An 18,977-nucleotide genomic window follows, 5' to 3' on the forward strand; every position below is an offset into this window, starting at 1 on the left:
GAGAAGTTCAAAACACCACAAATGTTCTTAACCAACCCTCACAGATGAATTTTATTAACAGTTGCCATCTCCCTGCCACATGGACCTAATGTACCACGTGGGACTGGGGCTGGTAGAGGCAAGGTGATGTGCTCAGAGAAACGCTGAGGGTTTCAGCCCTGACACATGCACACTCACCCATACGCATTCAAGCTACTGGAGGAAATGTTTCCTACCTCAGGCTAGGAAACATTTATTTGGGCAACTTGGTGCTGCTGATGCTCTGGACCATTTATGGTACCTCACTCCGTGGGTACTAAAGCTTCCTCTTGCTCACCCTAGGGGCAGCGTTGGCCATGCTGACAGCAAAACCGCTGTGCCAGCAGGAAATCCTCCCATATCGAGGCACTGCTCTACACGTCAGCAAGGATTGCCTTGACTATTTTGCAAGGCAAAGCCTGAGTTTCAGCAGTCTGAGTGCCGTTATTAAGGCACTGCTGGAATGCTGCTGTCAGGAGGCCTCACCACTTTTGACTGCCCCGCTGGAGTCTTTTGTTTGGAGAAAGGCTACAGGCTGGAGGGAGAATGGTGTGATGTAACAGCACCCATGATTGAGCACCGCAGATGTCACTGGGTCTGGAGGAAGCATATGGTCCTACTTCATGCTCTCATGCCAGAGAGTCCAGGATGAGCCATTCAGGCACTTATGGATTAATCAATGGAGGGATGGAGAGAGCGCAGAAGCTCCCCAGCTAAAAATTAGGAGGTGCTTAAGTTGGAGCAGAGGAAGATGCTATCTCCAGAGCTTCAGGAGCATGGACACCAGAAAAGAGATGAACCAGCCTCTAGGGGCAAAAAGGGCACACTAGCGCCTGCCTTGCTCACAACAGGGCACCTGTGCCCCTTTACTTCAGGGTGAACGTCGGCTCTTGTTGCTGCGGACAGAAAACTCACCCCTATTTGAAAAGCAAACCCCACACACACACGCATCTCGCTGCTCCCAGCCCTGTTTGCATCCCGGATTGGAAGCGGTGCCCTTCCTGTACCTCCAGCGCCCGGACAATGTTCCCATTCAACCTGCAGCCACCGGGACGCTCCAGCTCCGCTGAATGAGTCGCCTTCTGCTTGCCCCAGCCGCCCTGCATGCCGGCAGACGTAAACAGCAGGGCTCGCTCCCCCACCCCAATATTGTGGTTTATTCATCACCCGACAAAATTAGAAGACCAGGCGCTCCGGGTGGGATGGTGCTCACAGAGTGGCGCCTGTTTGAAACCTTCTTTTTTTTTGTTTTTTTTTTGCTCTTTGCTTCTCCTGTCCTCTTGGTGTCTTTCCGATTGCTCAACCGGGCTGTTGAAAGGGAGCCAGGCTCAGCATGGCTGCTCATCTGTTCAGCACTGGGCACTGCTGGCAGCCTTGTAGAGACAGGGCTGCCCTGTCCATCTGCCGCCACGGCCTTGCCTGTGCACTGGTCCCACCATGTTGCTGGGGGCCATGGCGGCACGTGGCCGGGTCCCACAGGGGTGAAGGCTGCTGGAGCCTCAGGCCGTTGGGCACCCTGTGGCTGCTGGGTGTCCTGCAGAAAGGTTTTGTACTGCCCTGGGCCACCGCCACCTTAGGCTGTCCCAGGAGTGAGGCCTCCCCACATCGCCTCGCTCCACACAAAATGGAGGGCGATGTGGTTGCTCATCTTGATGCCTGGGCCCACAGTGTGGAGGCAACGTGACCTGCCACAAAAGGGCTGCTTGTGCCCTGGCCTGCACTGCCCCGTGCCAAGGACGAGCAGCCCCGCAGCCTCCACATTTCAGCCAGGAGCTGGGGGAGCTCCCAGGGGAAGGCGAATGCCAGGAGCAGAGACAGGAAAACCCATGAAGGATGATGGTGCTGGGCACTGTCCCCATGAGTTTTACATCCAGACTGGAGAAAAAGGACTGGCTGGGCTGTATAGCGTGTCCCAGCTGGGCAGTGGGGGTACAAGGAGAGGAGGACCCTCTTCTGTGAAAGGAGCTGCCATGGACAAGGTGCTGCGGAGACACTGACACATGGCTGCGGAGACACATCATGGCACTGCTCTGCACTGGGAGCGGAGTGAGCCTGAGTGAGGCTGCTAAACGAGGCCCTTCTGTGGCTCATCAATGGAGCTGTTGTCGCCTCCCTCTGTGACTCTCATCCCTCAGCCCCAGAGGAGTGTGTGGTGCGAGTCCTACAGGTCTCAGCCACCCCGAGATAACTCTCTTAGTATGTGGTGAAATGGCTTTGGTCTGGAGATGCTGGCTTGAATTGTGGCCTGTAGCCAGAGTGATTTGTTCCCTCTCCCCAGGCAGATGTCACCTTCACCTCCGTTTGGTACCTCCTCGCTCACATTGGCATTGCCCATTGGCATTTGAACGCAACCCCCTTTTTACTTGTACTTTTTTTTTTTTTTTTTGCATGCATGCCCTCATCTCACCTTGTTAATCAGCTGCTTGGAGAACCTACCTCAGCCCCTGCTTCAGTCTCTCTGATGGAGACCTGCAAGCTCAGCAAGGAAGCGTGGGGATGGGCACCAAGCAGAATATTTATACAATGAATGAATGAAAACAGTGCTAATTTTATGTTCCTCCAAGCCTGAGATGGAGCAACACGGGAATACAGCAGCTTTTGTACGGGCATAGGACATCTCCTGTGTTTGCTCTTCTCCCAGAATTCCTCTTCTCACCCAACACAGGATAAACAGGCCACTGTTGACCTTGGAAGCTGACGAAGAGATTACGTCAAGTGAGGCAGGCTGGCCATGCAGGATATTTATGGTCTTGCACCCTTCTGCTTTGGCTGCAGGGGTGACATTCAAGATGCGCTCTTGGTAGCCGGTGTCGTGCTGAGCTCTGAAGTGGGGTCAGGTGCCTCTCCCTTCTCACCAGAGTTATAGTAGGGAGAACTGGAGGGAGGTTGCTGACTCCAGGGAAATTTGCTTGTCCGGGGAAACTCCCCAGAGTTTCTTGGTGTGATTTATTTGTTTTATTTGGTTCGGTGGAATTTTTGTGGCATTTGTTTTTTTTCCAATGAAAGATGTTTGCTTATCTAAGCTCAGTAAGGCAGAGGTGGTAGGTTGACTGCAAAGAGCAGGCCTACAAATAGGCTCTGACAGCACAAGTAAGTCTGGCCTTCTCTGTGAGAAGTGCCAGCTTCTCTGCCCTTTGTGGGCTGTCAAACTCTTTGGTCTCTTTGGAGGTAGGAGAGGTCATTGGAAAGGCTTTTGACATGAACGTATCAATGCCTCTCTACAAGGAAATATTTTAACTTGTCAGCTGTGTAATGGAAGCACAACAAAAACAGTAAGAGCCTGCCACCTTGGAAGATACTTCTTGATAGCTCTGAAGATGGTTTGTCCTTTTACAAAGCTTGTTGAGAAATTAGGAGGAATTAGTCTGTGCATCACAAGTTCTGATATGTGAATGAGGTGCTCCTATACAAGAGATACTGTGTTCTGTAGAGGGAAAACCTTCCCTTTGAGAACAACTTCCTCCTAATAGTTTGAAGGAATCTTTTTTATTTCCTACTCTAAAGCTCAGAGCCATTGTTGTGGCAGCTCTACAGATTTCAAACATGGCATCTGCTCCATCCTTCATGACCTTGAAAGCTGGACCTTAATAACTTTTATGCGGCCTTCCCTGAGCATTCCACCATGGTGAATCTGATGGCAGTCACAGCCTCATGCATTGGGCTATTGTGTATCATTAGTTAGGGTTATGTTACATATTTCCATAAACTGTGGGAGTTCTTTTTAAATTTTGTTTTGGCTTGGTTTTCTTTGAAGAAATACTGGCAGACCCAAAAGAGATCCCACACTAAGGCAGTGCCAGCTTTTTCCTGTGAAAATTAAGGGACAAGAAAGCATGGGGATATTTCTGCTTTTCAGCAAACCTGTCCAGAGTTCCAGTGAAGAGTCCCATGTCCCTCATGGCCCCTTCAGGTATCAGGTAGCCATGGGAAAACATAGGGAAGATGAGACTACGGTTCTGTTGACCATAGATGGGTAGATGTTAGTGGGAAACACATTAGCTTCTCTTGAGAGTTCTCTGGTGACCATATTGCCTAGGGGAACAAACAGCAATTGGAAAGACCTGCACAAAGTGAAAAGACCCATGCAAAAGCTAAGGGCTGCCTGCTTCAGTCAGTGTTTCATACATTTCAGTTCCCAGCTGAGGACTAGACCAAAGCACTCAGTTGCAAAGAGCTTTCCAGGAATCCTTCAGGCTAAGCATTTTCAACTGAAAAATAAGAGGATCTCAGGCAGACTTGGTTTGGTTGGTATGCAGCAGCCCAGAGGTCAATTCTGCAGCAGAAAGTGCAAGAATATTCACAGCTGGCACTGTGCTTTTCTTACTGTAATTAAATGTTTTTTTAGCCCTTTAGCAACAGAACTGTACACTTGTCTTTTGGAGGTCAGTCTTCTTTGTTTCATTAACACAAGAAACCCCTTGGGTCTTTTAACCCTCTCAGTCATGTCTTGGAGTATCCATTTCCTTTCCTCATTTATATCACATATGTGTCAGCTTTTAACTCAGAAGTGAAGAAGATTTCATGCTGGTGAATAAGAAAATGGTATAAAAAAATCAATCTCAAAACCAAAATTCCACTGAAAGCCCCACAATTCAGCAATCATGGGCCTGCATATAACAAAGATGATTTTAGGATTGATGCTGGAAGTTTTTATCTGCCACTCAGCCTTTTTTCTGCTCAAGTGATCAGAACTTAGCAGATTTAGATGAAAATTGAAGAATATAGCGAACTTCTCCAGGCATTATACACAGAGACCTTGATAAATTGCCCAGCGCCGGGGTTGACAGTGAGTTGGCAGTTTGTTCCTTCCTTTTCACCTACATTTATTATTAGTCTTTCTCTTTTTTCGTTTATTTGCCTATGAAACCTCATCCTCTGCTTTCAGTGTGTCACTCCTTGTTTTATAGTCTTCAGAAATGCATCTTTTTGTTTGCTGCTAAAGAGAGATTGCTTTTCTGTCTGAATTGCAGGGTGGGTGGGTGGGGCTGGAATTTTAATTCAGAAGACTCACAAATATCCTCGGGGTTACTACTAATAGCACAACTCATCTTTTTCTGTCAGAGCAAGATGTAACCTGACTCACCTCTTAGCTCTGAGTACTCAGAAGGCCAGATCAAACTACCCAAATAAAAGCTTATGGTGACCCCTCCATCTAGGAGAGAAGATTAATCTTAACTGTCCTAGGTTTTTGCATCTGTCTTGGGATTAGATCTACTGTCATAAAATAATGCAGAGAACTTAAGAGGACCATGAAAGCTAATGGTGTTGTCCATAGTCCATCCAGAAGGCTGTAGACTTGTAGCTTGCAGATTGCTGATTCTTTCCTAAAAAAACCAAATACGACTGTGCTCAGAACTCTTAACAGGTCTCTCTTTGGCAACTGCTGCTTCAAGGCCTCTGTTCCTTTTTATGAAATCCTCCTCCTTGCCCTGCATAGAGGCCTGTTCCACAGGCCCTTCAGTGGTGCTTGTTGCTTGAAGTTGAGTTTTATGAAGGTCAGACAGGTCCACTTGAGAAGCTGCAACAGCAAATAGGAAAGCAGACTGATTAAAATCTGAATTCTCCTTCTTAGATTGAAAAGCTGTGCAGATCAAGGGTTCCCTAAGAATGTTATTTCTAGGCTGGGATGCAGAGATCTCAGTGTCAATATTTGTGAAGTAGGAAGGGCCCTGCCAGCTGCAGCTCTTCCAGAAACAAGCCTCTCTGTGCAGGGCTGAGGGCAGCTCTTTGGGCTCGACTTGGTGCGCTGGGGGCTCTGCTTCCTGCAGGAGACCCCGGCCAGGCCTTCCTGTGGGGTGGCAGAGGCACCATCACCTTGTGAACATGGAATATCCCTACTCACGGTTCTCATCTGTCCCTTTGAGATTTAGATGAAATATATAAATATATATATAAAAGTGTGTGTATTTATATGTAAATGTGTTTAGATATATGTTATTTAAGACAAATACTTGATTAAGTGCTATATTGCCCCTAAAGAACGGGCTAAGACCCTGGACTTGACATGAAGAACAGGTAGCAGGCCTGGTATAGTGACAAGGTCATTATTAACTATTCATTTAGTTTATTAGTCTGTCCCTCCTCCCTTTTTTCTTTCTTTGTGATATTTGAAACTACCCCTAGATGTATTGATGGTGTTTTCTTAATCCGTAAATATTTCGTAGTGGTTTAGAAAAAGAGGTGTAGGCACATTTGCTTGTGTGGAAGAAGTGACAGCGATGTTTCATTGTGAAATTATTCCCTTTTACTGGATCCCTTTTTCCCTGGATACTATAAGAAAAGGACAGTAGTGTGATCATGGTAGTGGTCAAAAGCCATAGTCATCGCAAGGTAACTAAGCAATAAGTGAGGGTTAAAAATAGGGCCCCATTTGCCAAGTCAAGGAAACCCCTGGACTGAGTGGCAAGGACTCTGGGATATTCCAGATGCAGGTAGGAGAGCTGGTGTGACTGAGCAGGAACTGCTGCTGAGTAGGACGGAGGTGCAAGCACAGACATATGTACTGCAAGGAGAAGAGCACTGGGAAAAGCATAGGTTTCATAGGTGATGGTTGAGGTGCACTGTCAAGTCTTTACCCACACTTGAATGACTCCCATGGCTGGAAACAGCAAGGTGTTGAGATGCACTGATGTAGGAAGGAGATCTCAGAAAACAAAATAAATTCACTTTCTCTTCCTGGATACAGTAAATGTATCTTGGCCTTCGTGAGAATAAAACACTGACTTGCACATCCCTGCCTTTAAAGGATCCCTGATTCCTATCACCCTATCCCAAAACTCAATTTCCTTAGGAAATAATCCTGGCATGCAGCATGTTCTGTCACTCAGAAGGTGTTCTATCCTTTGGCTTGTGAGTATTCATGTGGGAAAATATCCTTTCAAGGCTTTGTGATTTGTTTTGCCCTTTCCTTTGTTGGATCCTTTTACAGGAACCTGAAAGTGCTGTTGTGAAAAGACAGCAGAGACTGTGTGGACCTAAGGTAACTTTTCTGTAGACCATGAGACCTGCCAAACAGCCTCAGAGAAAGGATCTTACTGTGTTGATTTGTTTTCTTTGGTTTATGGGGGGGAAAAATATTTCACACATAATTAGAGCAGCCACAGAGAGATTGTATTAAAGGCGCTTTACTGGAAATTTCATGGGACAGAACAAGGGAAACCTGTGTTAACACTAACAACCTGGAGAAGAACCTTGCCTGCAAAATGGTGGGGAAGGACAATGCGGAGTGTTCAAGTTGTAAGAAAGAAACTGTTCAGGAGAGCAACATGTGCATCAGGGCCTGGATTAAACTAAGCTCATGTGGGCTATGATGCTCCCAGTGTCTTTTCCCAGACCCTTGAGTGCTGCATTTTGCCGACCTGGGTGGCCAGGTGTGGAGTGCACCAATAAGACACAGACCTACAAAGAGTGCAGAGTAAGGGCCAATAGTCTAACTTAATCAAGAACCTTGATGTTTCCTTCAGCTAAATTCATCCAATATCACCTCTGTTGCAGTGGGTTATGCCGGACAGTCCTTTTCTCTTGAAGACCTCTCCAACAGCTCTTGCCTTGTCCACTGATCCTGCCTCCCAGAGAACAATAGATCTTTAAATGGGAACACTCCAAGGGCAGATTTCAGTCACCAAATCTGGTCCACACTTTGTCGTTGAGCCTCTCATAGACCTCTCAGTCTTTGGATGTTTCCATGAAACCCATCACTGTAGGCTCTGCATCTCCTAGGTTTTTTAGTTCCCCAAAGGACCTGTATCTCTCTGTGTGTTTCTCTCTTTCATACTCTTTCCATAGAGAGAGTTGTGTGAACAGGGCATGATCTATTCAGGAAGAGTTTTTCACTGTTACTGGGATTTTGGGATCGCTTAGGCTCAATAAGAACCCTGAAGATTAATATCTTGAGCTTCAGTTTTACTCTGAATGGTGGGAAGCTAATATAGGCAGTAGAGGACTGGGCTGATGCATCCGTGAGACCCATCTGATCTTTTGTCACCTACTGTCGAACTGTTTGAGCTCTCCAGACACACTGAGGTGTCACTTTAGCTTGGAATATACAAAAGTATTGATATTACTATTCTAAAAGTAGTAAAGTGAGGTGAACAGTCTTGCCCAAGGCCATGTCAAAAGCTTTTCTGTATATGTTTTTCTGCATTTAATTGCCTACAAATAGCCTTACAATAGCCCTGTGTGCTTGTTCCCAAGCAGAAGCAGCAGCATCTAGACTCACCTGCCTGCAAACCCTCTCTCCCCTATAAAAAAAGGTGTTCAGTGCCTGTTGGTTTGTCTTCCTTATTGTTGCTGCCCACTTCATTCTTTAAAGCTTACATCATTCTACGGCCAGCAATACCTCGTGTGTCTTACAAGAGCCACTCTTTCCCAGGTTACCTGAGGGCAGCCGGAGAACTAAACAGCAGCTCTATAGAGGGGATGAATATACTGTAGCTGTTTATTTCCTCCTGTGCTTCAGAGATGAGTGAAGCATATTTGTGGTAGTTGCTATTAGACATTAGGGAGGAGTGTTTGTTGCCTCGCGGTCAGTGTAGGGACTGAGAAATCGGAGCTGGATTCACAATAAGGCCACTGACTGATTGTGTGGCTTTGGAGGCAAAGTGACATGACCTGGTCTCCTCATCCTCAGCAGGGGCATGAGTATTTTTAACTACTCTGCAAGTGGGCTGAAGACCCCCCAGATAATTCAGTAGTTATTAGTGTCTCACAGTCTGTGCTCCTAGTCGTTCCTGGCTCAGCTGCCATGCTGTGTTGCTCCGGCTCTATGCTTGGCTAGAGGACAGACACAGTCAGCAGTGTTGAGCGCTCATGATCCATGAAAAATCTGTGGCATGGAACGGCTGTCCCACAGTTTAAGTTCTATTTTGAATTATTTTCCCCATTAGCAGTGCCACTTTCTTCTCCTCTCCAGGCATGGGATTAAAATCTACCCATCTGTTTTCCTTGGGAGTCTCCTTCTCCTCTTGAAATTTGTATTGTTGGTGCCCATTTTGGATCCACAACAGCTAGGACTTAAATTCAGGTGCTAGAATATCCCTCTGGCTCTCTGAAATTTACTGTCCTATCCAATCCCAAAGGCCTTTTCTCTGTGTGCATCTCAGAAGGCTAATCTGTGCCCCGTATGTGCTTACAGAATGTGTGTGGCAAAAGGAAGCAAAATGTTCTCCCTTGATGCTGGTCACTGGTTGTACAGAGGAGCTCGCAGCAGGATAAGCAGGCTGAATGTGAAGGCTTTGCCAGGATCTGCTGCTGGAGGATAAGAAATGAAGGGGAAGAAAAGAAGGTAGTGGAATGAAACCCAGATAAAATTCATGTCAGGGCAGGCAGGTGAGATGAAAGAGACCTGGGCTTAGGTGGGCAGGATCTGCCTGGTCAGCCCAGTCTACCACAGGCAGAGGAGTCCTGCCTTGGTACTGCTGGAGCGTAGGAGCAGCACATCGAGAATTAGATAAGCAGGTGGGTATTTCTGCCAGGAACTGAGACATTGCCTGAAATTCAGGATACAGATTCGTTGGGAAGAGGTACTGGGAGGCAGGAGAGGCTTTGTGCAGTATTTACAGCATGCCTCTGTGGTACATGGGAGGGGTGATAAGAACAATCCTCCATTAGCCATCAGCACAGTGAGCTGGTTGGATTTTTCCATTTGCCCTGTGTGCAGCTCTCTTCTTTGTACCCCAGACCATGACAGCCCAGGAAATGCTGCAGCTCTGGTTATCCCTAAACAGACTTCTATTGATCAGTGCTGAGCTTGTGGGCGCTGGGCTGGGGCTCAAGGCAGGAGGACACACATCCCTGCGAGCCCATAGACACTTAGGAGGCGGCAGTCTCTTCCTTGCCACTCTTCCCTAATTTAAAGCCACACTGTTTACTTCCAAGTCTGGAGGTGGAGGTGGAGAGTTGGCAGGAATGCTGCAGCTCTCGGCACCCTAAAAGCATGGGACAAAAGATGGAGGAGGGAAGCTAGCCAGATCGGCCAAGATTTTCCTTTCGTGTGTGTCTCTGAGCAGTTCTGTTCCATGGCTCCCTCAGCTGCTGGAATTACGCGGCTCTCTTCCTAGCCAATTTTCCATGTCCATTAGGACTGAGGTTGATTTGTGACATTAATTCTTTCTCTGCTGAGGTGGGCAAATAAGCTCTGGGATATCTCCGGTTTAAAAAAGCCAGTGAGCCAGCACAAGGTTGCCACAGCCATGCAGTGTGTGGCACACCACAAGCAGAAGAGCTCACCCAGCGCAGAAAAACAGGGAGGCACAAGCAGTGGGAAAGGGATATTTAAAAACGAAGTGGCCCAAAACATCCTCCCTTCCCACTCTCTGGGCTCGGTGGTGTTCCATCCCCCAGGGGTCCTTCCCACCACGCCCCACAAACCAGAACGGTGGTCTCAGATGCCATCCTCATCTCCATGAATACCTGGCCTGGATATCTGATCACTGCAGCAGCAAAAAGCTGGTAATCCCCAGCCACAAGCAGACTGAGGGGTAAGAACACATTAGAAGAGCGCATTTTATCCAAGCAGAGTCTGGGAATGTCGCCTCCCAGCTGCTGTCCCTGACAAGCTCTCCTTCTTTTGTCATCTTTGACAGCCTGACACACTGAGGTACCTTAGCAGTGTCTTACCTGTGTAACTTGAATCATCGAGGCAGCACAAAGACACGGGAAAAAACACATCCTCACTAAGTGACCTAAAGGGACCCCAGAAATCCAGCTTGGAGCAGGAATTGCTCAAAGCCCAGGAAAACTAAAGGACTCAGAGGACATTTGAAGGGTCTTAGCCAGCAAATAAAAGCATATAATGTGATAGAACCATTCAATTATTTAAAATTCCCCAGAAGTAAAAGGCCTGGAAGAGTTGGTGGGGAACTTCTGCTCCAAGCTCATCATCAGAGGCTCAGGATTAAAAATCAGCTGGGAGAGTTTGGGTGGATTGAGATCTTCATACCATATTGCAAAGGTTAACATGGGAGATTTATGAGATTAGGATGGTTTAGTATTGGGATGAGTTGGGGATGATAAAGAGGAAGGGTATAAGGAGTTATGACAGGTGACAAATGCCACAATGTGCCTTAACAGGATTATGGATGATGCTGTAGTAACTCAACCATAGTTGAACCCTGTTGCCAACGCTGTGTCCTCTGTGACCAAGGGGACATGCGATGCACTGACCCAGGAGGAAGTACAAAGAGTTTTGCACAGTTAAACTTTCGCACCCTTGGTTTTGATTCATATTGGTTAATGAAGAGGATCAGAGCGGCTGCCATGTCCCCTAGGAAGTTTCCCATTAATTGCTTCCCATCCTATTGTGCTGTTCCTGCTCTGGCAGCTGGAAGTGGTAGCTGGACATTTCGGCCACCTGCGTTCAGTCTCCTGTCACAGGTGGGCCAGCACTCTAATAGCTACAAGTATAACAAATTGGGGCAAGTGTAGGCAACCCTGGCTCCCCTCTTCCCAAGAACAATGACTTCCATGGCATTCACACAGGTTTCCAGGAATGAAATACTTTTTTTTTTTAGCACACCAAAATCACTTATCTAGATGAAGAAGGCACCGATCCAGTATGACAGCCAATACATTCCCGTTCCACACATGGATCTGACCTCACTTCTGTAACTCATAGTCCCCTTACAGAGAAAGTCAGCTGGCAGTCACTGCAGCAGCAAGTGTTTGCTGAGGGAGCTTACAGTGTGTTAAAGATGGAGAAGGGCTTCCTTTCCAGGCGTGATCATGACCTCCTGCAGGATGAAGGCTGGTTAACAAGAGCTGAGGCCTCAGCAGGATGCTCGAGATACAGCTCAGAGCAGACTAATGTCAAACACACTCAGATAAGCTTTCTTGAAAGTCCAGGGTGCTGGGGCGGGTGCTAATGCTGTGTTCTGGGAAGCTGCCAAGGCACCACAGCTGGAGATTCACAAATCCTAACTGCAGGACTTGATGCTACCTCTGTATTTCATTTCACATGTCAGAGACCTCTGGATAAGCAACAGTGCCCAATGGAACCAAAAATGCCCAGCAGAGAGAGCAGGAATGAAAAAAAAAAAAAAAAAAAAAAAAGAAAGCTTAAGATTCAATTAAAGATAAATTTCCCCTCTCTGCATTTCCCAGAAAAATGCCTGCTTGGCCCTTTCTTTGCAGGTAGGCAGCAATGTCTGTGTTCACACAGTAAATTCAAGTTGCCGGTACACTTCTGTCCTTGTCTGACTGAAGAGCGCGGAGCAGGGTGAGACAGACTGCAGCGATGCGAACCCCCGGGCCGAAACGTGTCGAGTGACATCTCAGCTGGTGCCAGCGCTGCTGCTGCTCCCTGTGGCGCTGCCAGCACCCCGGCTGGGGCCAGGGGAGCTCTGCCTGCAGCCTGCACAAGCTGGGCATTGCTGGAGGCCACGGAGCAGGCTGAGTCTGCAGCCCAGGAAACTGGACAGATACTGCCGGGCTCCTTCCAGCACTTGTGCTAATTTGTTTAAAGCTGCCCGGGGTAACTGTGCCTTGTTTGCAGCGCAGACGTGCCCAAGAGAGGCCTTTTCAAAGAAACTCACGAAAAACCTAAGAACTCTAAAGGACCTAGATGAAATTATACATGGACTCAGGACTGAAAAGCAGGAATCTTGTTCCTAGTGCAAAGCTTTTTTCACCGACCAAGATCACTTCAGGCTATTGAAACACCCTTMCTTGTGGCCAAGGACCACATTAGTGTGAGCTGTGAACCCTGCCCAGCTCTAATCAGGTGCTGAGAGGGAGTTTGGGGAAGCTGCCTCTTCCCTGGGCCTTGCTTCAGGAGCAAAGAATTATTGCAGCAACTGGTGATGAATCTTCCTGAAATCCTGATATACAGGTGTCTGGAGATCTTCTGGGCTTCAGGAAAATCAGGAGCAGAGATAAAGCAGTAGGGTGCACATCAAGGTTCTCACATGAAAATGGCCAAAGCTTCTGACGCTCTAAAACTTGATAGGAGTCTTGATGTAGTCTCCTTAAACAGTGTCTATGTGCAGAAGGCTGAGTAGATAGTATGGAATTGCAATGGCCCTTATATGGCATCTGTGCTTATGTCTACATGTGGCTTTGAAGGTACCAAAGAGGACATAAAACCACGGTTTCTTCATGTAAACTCAGCAAAGCAGCGCTGAGTGTGATACGACAAGAATCAACGCACTGGAAGCCTTGGCCAAATCGAGAACTCCTCCTGCAGCAGCAAATGGGATGTGTCACATGCACTGCATGTATCCTGAGGGCACAGCAGCTGCTGGGGCCACACGTCCCCGATGGATATTTCCAAGCTGGTCGGGGATGTGCCATTTCAGAAAGCACCTGTCTACGAAAACAGTAGCAGGTCCTTTAGGAAGGGATTAAGATTGATCAGCAAAACAGCATGAAATGGATGGTGCTGGTTTAGTAGGTGCTAAAGGTAGATGCTTGGGCTCATGTGGGGCTGAAGGATGATCTGCATTAGTGAGGATGCGTGGTCTGTTACCTGCCATTTCCTTGGGCCATGAAAGAGGGCAGGGATTTAACACACGCTCTGGGCTTAATGGGAGCACAGATTGCATCGCAATTTCCAGATCAAAAACAGGTCTACGTTTAACTTAGAGCGGTTTGTTAAGCTGGTGAGCGATTTGCATAAGTCTCTGATTTGAGGAAAGAGGAGGCAGGTATGGTCAACTTGCCTTGGCTGCCAGCGCCATGGAGCTGATGACCACAGGCGTCTGGCAGGGAGCAGCACCTTTGGGACACCGACTCTGCGGAAGGACTGGAAGTCCTGCAGCTCCCTGTGCACAGAGCGCCCTTGTTAGCCCCGCTCAGCTACAGCCTTGCCCTTTGCTGCACAATCCCCAGCTTGGCTGGACAGCTGTTTTCTCCCTGTCACCTTCCCTAAATCAACAGGCTGCTTTGCTGGCTGCTTTTTTATTTTTTCCAGTAGAACTCTGCAGCTATCTCTGGCTGAACCCCTTATCAAGCAGGAGTTAAGCTGTTACCGGTGCTGCTAAGCACATCTTTGCACTTGGCCACTGCAGAGAATCAGATGCACTCTCTGCATCTCCCAAAGACAGCAGCTGACCCGACTAGGATGGCAAAGCTGAAAGCTTTGGGATGCAGTTGGAGACGGGAAGACTGTTGGTTCCTTCCCCTCCCACCTCCATGGGATGTTACCAAGCCACGGTGTGTCTGCAGGGATCTTCATAGACGGGTGGACTCGCTGAAGACCTTGTGATTCCTGATCATTTTTGCTGCCTTCCCCAGCTTATCTTTGAATGACTCTACCCTTTTAACAATGCATTTTCATGATGGAGAAGGAGAGCAACACTGGGAACCTGACTGACACCAAATATGTCTCTCAAAGTGCTAGGGATTCATATGCTTCAGATTGCAAGTTGCATTTTGTGCATGGTTCTTGGTGGGAGATATAAATTCCAGTGCTGTCTCTCCACAGGTTACGTAGGCCCTGGCAGAGCAGAAGGGTGCTGTACCCAAGACAGTGTTGACCTGCATCAGTTTCCTTCAGTTCACTGCTTTGCTACCGAGGTTATGCTGTGACTTTTGGCAGGTCGTGTTTTCTCCGTAACTTCATTTCCTATTTCAGAAGTGGCAGGGCTTCACTGAGAGACGCTGTGACCATCATGCTGTTGAATACTGGAACACTTAGGCTGATGACAGTAGCCTCAGGAGTAACTAATATAGAGGAATGAATGAAGTTCTCACTCCCGCTCGCTTAGCAAAGCCGAAGGGAGAACCATTACTTTACCCCTTGTGCAGGAGTGCGACACAACCGCTTTCCTTGCCCCACGCAGAGTGGGACACACGGGGCACGGTACCTCCCTGGTCAGAGCTGGGTGACTTGCATAGGCCCCAGCATTCCCTGGCAGTGGACAGACAAGGAAGGGATGTTTAACTCATGGGAAAATTACAGAACTAAATAACTAAGTCTTCCAAATACTTTACCCCTTTCCTTCCCTTTCCTTGACAGTGACACTGACATTGACAAAATCTCTTGGAACTGGATAATATCTCATCCTACTTTCTGAAGAGCCCGAGGGCCCCATTTCAACTTTGGAGAAATGGCCATAAATAATGAGCCGACAGAGCTGATCTGGATCCAGAGCATTATGAACCCTTAGACAACCCCTAAGGATGTCACACAGCAAGGAGCTGGCGCGGGTGCATTCACTATTGTGATTACCTGCAAATGAAGGCAGTAGCTCTGACTCATGTGCTTATGGAGGAGAATTATAAAAAGATCTGCATTCTCAATTACTGCCTGGGCTGGAGGGCAGGAGCTGGCAGGTAATGGACAAATCAGATTCTGAGGCTGAGGAAAGTCATTTCTCTGTCTCTCTGATCTATATAAAGCACACAAACATGGGATCCAAATTTTCTTACCTCTTACATAGCATCAACTTAACAAAATACGGGCACGCCTCCACTGCTCTTGTTCATATACACGTACTATATTGGCATATGTTCACCTAGATGACCCTCATTGCAGATACTGATCCAGACTATGGTGGATTTAAGGCACATGCTGCTGCTTCAGAATATGGTAACTGCTGGCTCAGTGGATCCCCTCTGCCGGGCTGATCCCAAAAGCCAACCTGAAGCTGCTCGGTTGCTGATTTGGAGAAATGTGTTATGAATCAAGGCAAATGAAAATTGATTTTTACACTATGTCTTGCAGTTTCTCACTGCAGTTTCTCACTGGCAGATCAGCCAGTCTGTCATCTCTGGTGCATCTGTCAGCACTTGGGCTTAGCCGTAAATCCTTTGCCTTGAGTGGTATAGAAATCTCAGGACTTTCCAAGCAACCCTCACTCCTTGGGTCCTGGATCAGCTGCAGGAACAGGGCCCGCCAGGCACCCATTCCTGATGCCCTCTTCGAAAAGACGCTCGGTCCCCAGGCTGCAGTTCTGCACCCAGCAGTCTGGAATTGCTGCTTTCCTGCAGTGTCGGGAAACCTCCGCCTTGGCCCGTGCTTTGGAGCCGTGACGAGCGGCTCCTGCTCCAGCCCGAAGCGCACGTCAGCACTGCCAGAGCATCAGCACAGGGGCTGCAGCCCCTGCAGGTACCCTTGGGCCTCCGTGCCCTCCCCTGCGCTCTCCCCGCCACCCTGCTCCAGCTGCAGTTCTCCAAGGCCTCTGCTCACTCCTCCCGGGGCCTGGAAGCGTCGCCCTTCCTGCAGCCCCGCGGTAAATAGCTCAGGACACGGGTGTGGGTGTCTGCAAAGCTCCCTGGTGAGCAGCGAGCGGGAGAGCAGCACGCAGCCCTCTGCTCCGCGAAGCCACGGCCGTGGAGCTTGCACTCACTGGTACTTTTCCATCCTGCTGCAAGTTTGCTGGCCTAGGTGGGAGCTGGTTGTAAGGCTGGAGCCAAGGAGCGTCCCATGACGTGGCAAAGCCTGCTTTGCCAGGAACCACCTTTGCAGCAGCAGAAGCTTCTTCTCCGATCTCAGAGTCATCTTTATTTTTCTTTCCCACCTCGAGTAAGGCAGGGTAAGGAAGGCAGCCAGCAGGCTAGTGGAGATGGAGATGTCAACTGCATGGAGAAAGACAGGAATTTAGCAGCCTCTGGATAAACCCAGCACTTCTGAGGGTCTGGCTGCCATTTGCACGCATTTGTGGATTCCAGCTAGTCAAACACATTGTTCGAGTTTAACTCCTTTGGTGCCAGACTATCGCAGCCACAGATAGGGTGGGCTGCTTTTCACGCTCAAGAGACATCCACTTTCTCAATGCCCATGCCATAAAATTTACAAAGACAAAGGAGAAGCCGGGATTCCACCAAACCAGAGACAAGATGCTTCTCGTTTGTGAGCCCTTCCCAAGTTATCTAGGTATTTTTCTTGGTTTGTTTTTGACAGCATTAACAAGCACTGTTCTTGTTGCCTTGCATGGCACGTGATGGTCCTTTATCCTTGTGCCCAGGGCAGTGACTGTGCCTGGACAAGGATCCAGACTCCATTCCCAGCTCCACTGTGATTTCACTGCATGGTTTTGGCCAAACCATTTGGCCCAGTTTTGTGAGGGATTTTAGCCCAGCCTGCATCACAATCTTTGCATTTACAGGATGAGGCAGGAGGGGGAGCCAGGACCAGACTGCCACAAGTGAGCCATATTTCCTGGAGAAGAGCAAACACCACCAGTGTTTCATCTCACCAAGGCATGGCCACGGCAGCTTACGCACACATTGCAAGTGGAAATAAACAACGGTGACTCTTTTTTTTTTTTTTCCTGCAGGGAAAAATAGTCAAAAACACCCCTAGATGAAAAACCCCACCGTGAACAACATGGTAATTTCAATTCTGGCTGGCAGCTGTGATTGGGGGGATTTTAGAAAACATGATGTTCTTTTAAATGGACAACAGAAAGCTGTCTCAGAAAGCACCCAGCCCAGCTCCAAGAACCCCTCAGGCCAGTGTTCCCATGAATCAATCCCCTGCACTCTCCAAATCCTGATCTCTACCTGCGTCTGTAAGTCACTTTTTAGCTTTCGTTTTTTCCCCTCTTTGCAGTTCCAGACACTGTATGTTCTATGACTCCAGCTGGAGAAATAAATGAGGACCTGTATGTGCGCTGAGCAGTGCCAGTCGGTGTGTGTAAAGTAATTGAATACAAAAATTAGAAATGAAAAGGAGGCCGGGGTGAGGTGGCCAAAGCAAACACACGTAGCAAATGCAGAGGGAGGAGAAAGGCCTGTAAGATGCCCAAACTAGGTGTCTATTGCAGCGTTGTGACGGACATCAGGGACAGAAACATGGTCTGTCTCTGTGTCCCAGGGGCCCGTGTGGAAGGGGAGGGAATGTGCCCTGCTGGACACATCGGGACGAGGTCTAGCTACGCTGTGGCAGGTAACAGGGCTCTTTGCTCCAAGGATATCTTGGAGAGCACTGCCAGTCCGGAGCAGTCTGCACGGCTTGGTTTACTTCTGAGTTGTGCTGTTGGAGCAAAGAGCATCGTGTCCTTCCCGCAGGCTGATTTACTGCAGGGCCTCCCCACTGCTTACTGTTGCTCCCTGTGTCCCAAACAAGAACTTACACATTCCCAGCACAGCCCTGGACTTCTCTCCTTTGTCCTGGTCCCCATGGAGAGAAGATGTGACTTGGCATGGAGCTGGGCAACGTGTATTTCTTCCCATTCAGCACCCAGCCATGCCAACAGTGTCCTACCTTACCATTCCTTTCAACGAAGCTTATCCATGCTTATCTTTAATCTTCACTTTTGCCCCATGCATGGCCATTTCTCTTTGTCTGTACAACTCCTGGGCACATGCTGCAAGACACAATGATCTTGTTTCAGGGGGGAGAGATTTTATTTCACTATAAATTAGTGGACTTTGAAATTTTAAATGGAAATTTTGGAATTGCCAAATGGTCTTTTAATCACACGAGGGAAATGCAGGTATTCAGTCTTACTGCTGGGAGGTTTACTGGGGGAGAGGATGACCCAGGAACATTGCTCATAGGTAAGCTTGGGGAATAATCTGATACAACTGTGATGAACTGGTCCTTTCTGTCAATTCTTCTCCAAGTTTCTAAGGAACTTTTGAGTCATTCCAACCTATCTATGGGTTATTTGTGTTCTGCTGCCTATATTTATTCGGCATCTGCATTCAGCAGTCGGCCACTCGAGCCCAGCCTCCTGATTGTATGAGACGTATTCAAAAAACAGGACAATAATAATGTGCTGCTTCTTACACGTTTCCTTCACAGGTAGATCTTTGTGCTACAATGTATGCAGTCGTCAGACTTGCAAATATTTTTCCAAGCTCCCAATGGTTGGATGAGTATTTGTGTACAACAAATATGACCCTGAATCACCCCAACGGGAACTTGGTGTCTTCTGGGGGAATCTTTGCCTATTACACAACCTGCGCTAGTACTGAGGCAGCGAGATTGCTTTTCTCTAGAGCACTGATCCTGTTGAGCATTCACACTGCATGTGTCCAAAACCCTCTTAAAACTTGATATTTTTCATCATGTG

Source organism: Nothoprocta perdicaria, unplaced genomic scaffold, assembly GCF_003342845.1.
Source record: "Nothoprocta perdicaria isolate Ctin4 unplaced genomic scaffold, notPer1 scaffold_176, whole genome shotgun sequence".
NCBI lineage: Eukaryota > Metazoa > Chordata > Aves > Tinamiformes > Tinamidae > Nothoprocta > Nothoprocta perdicaria.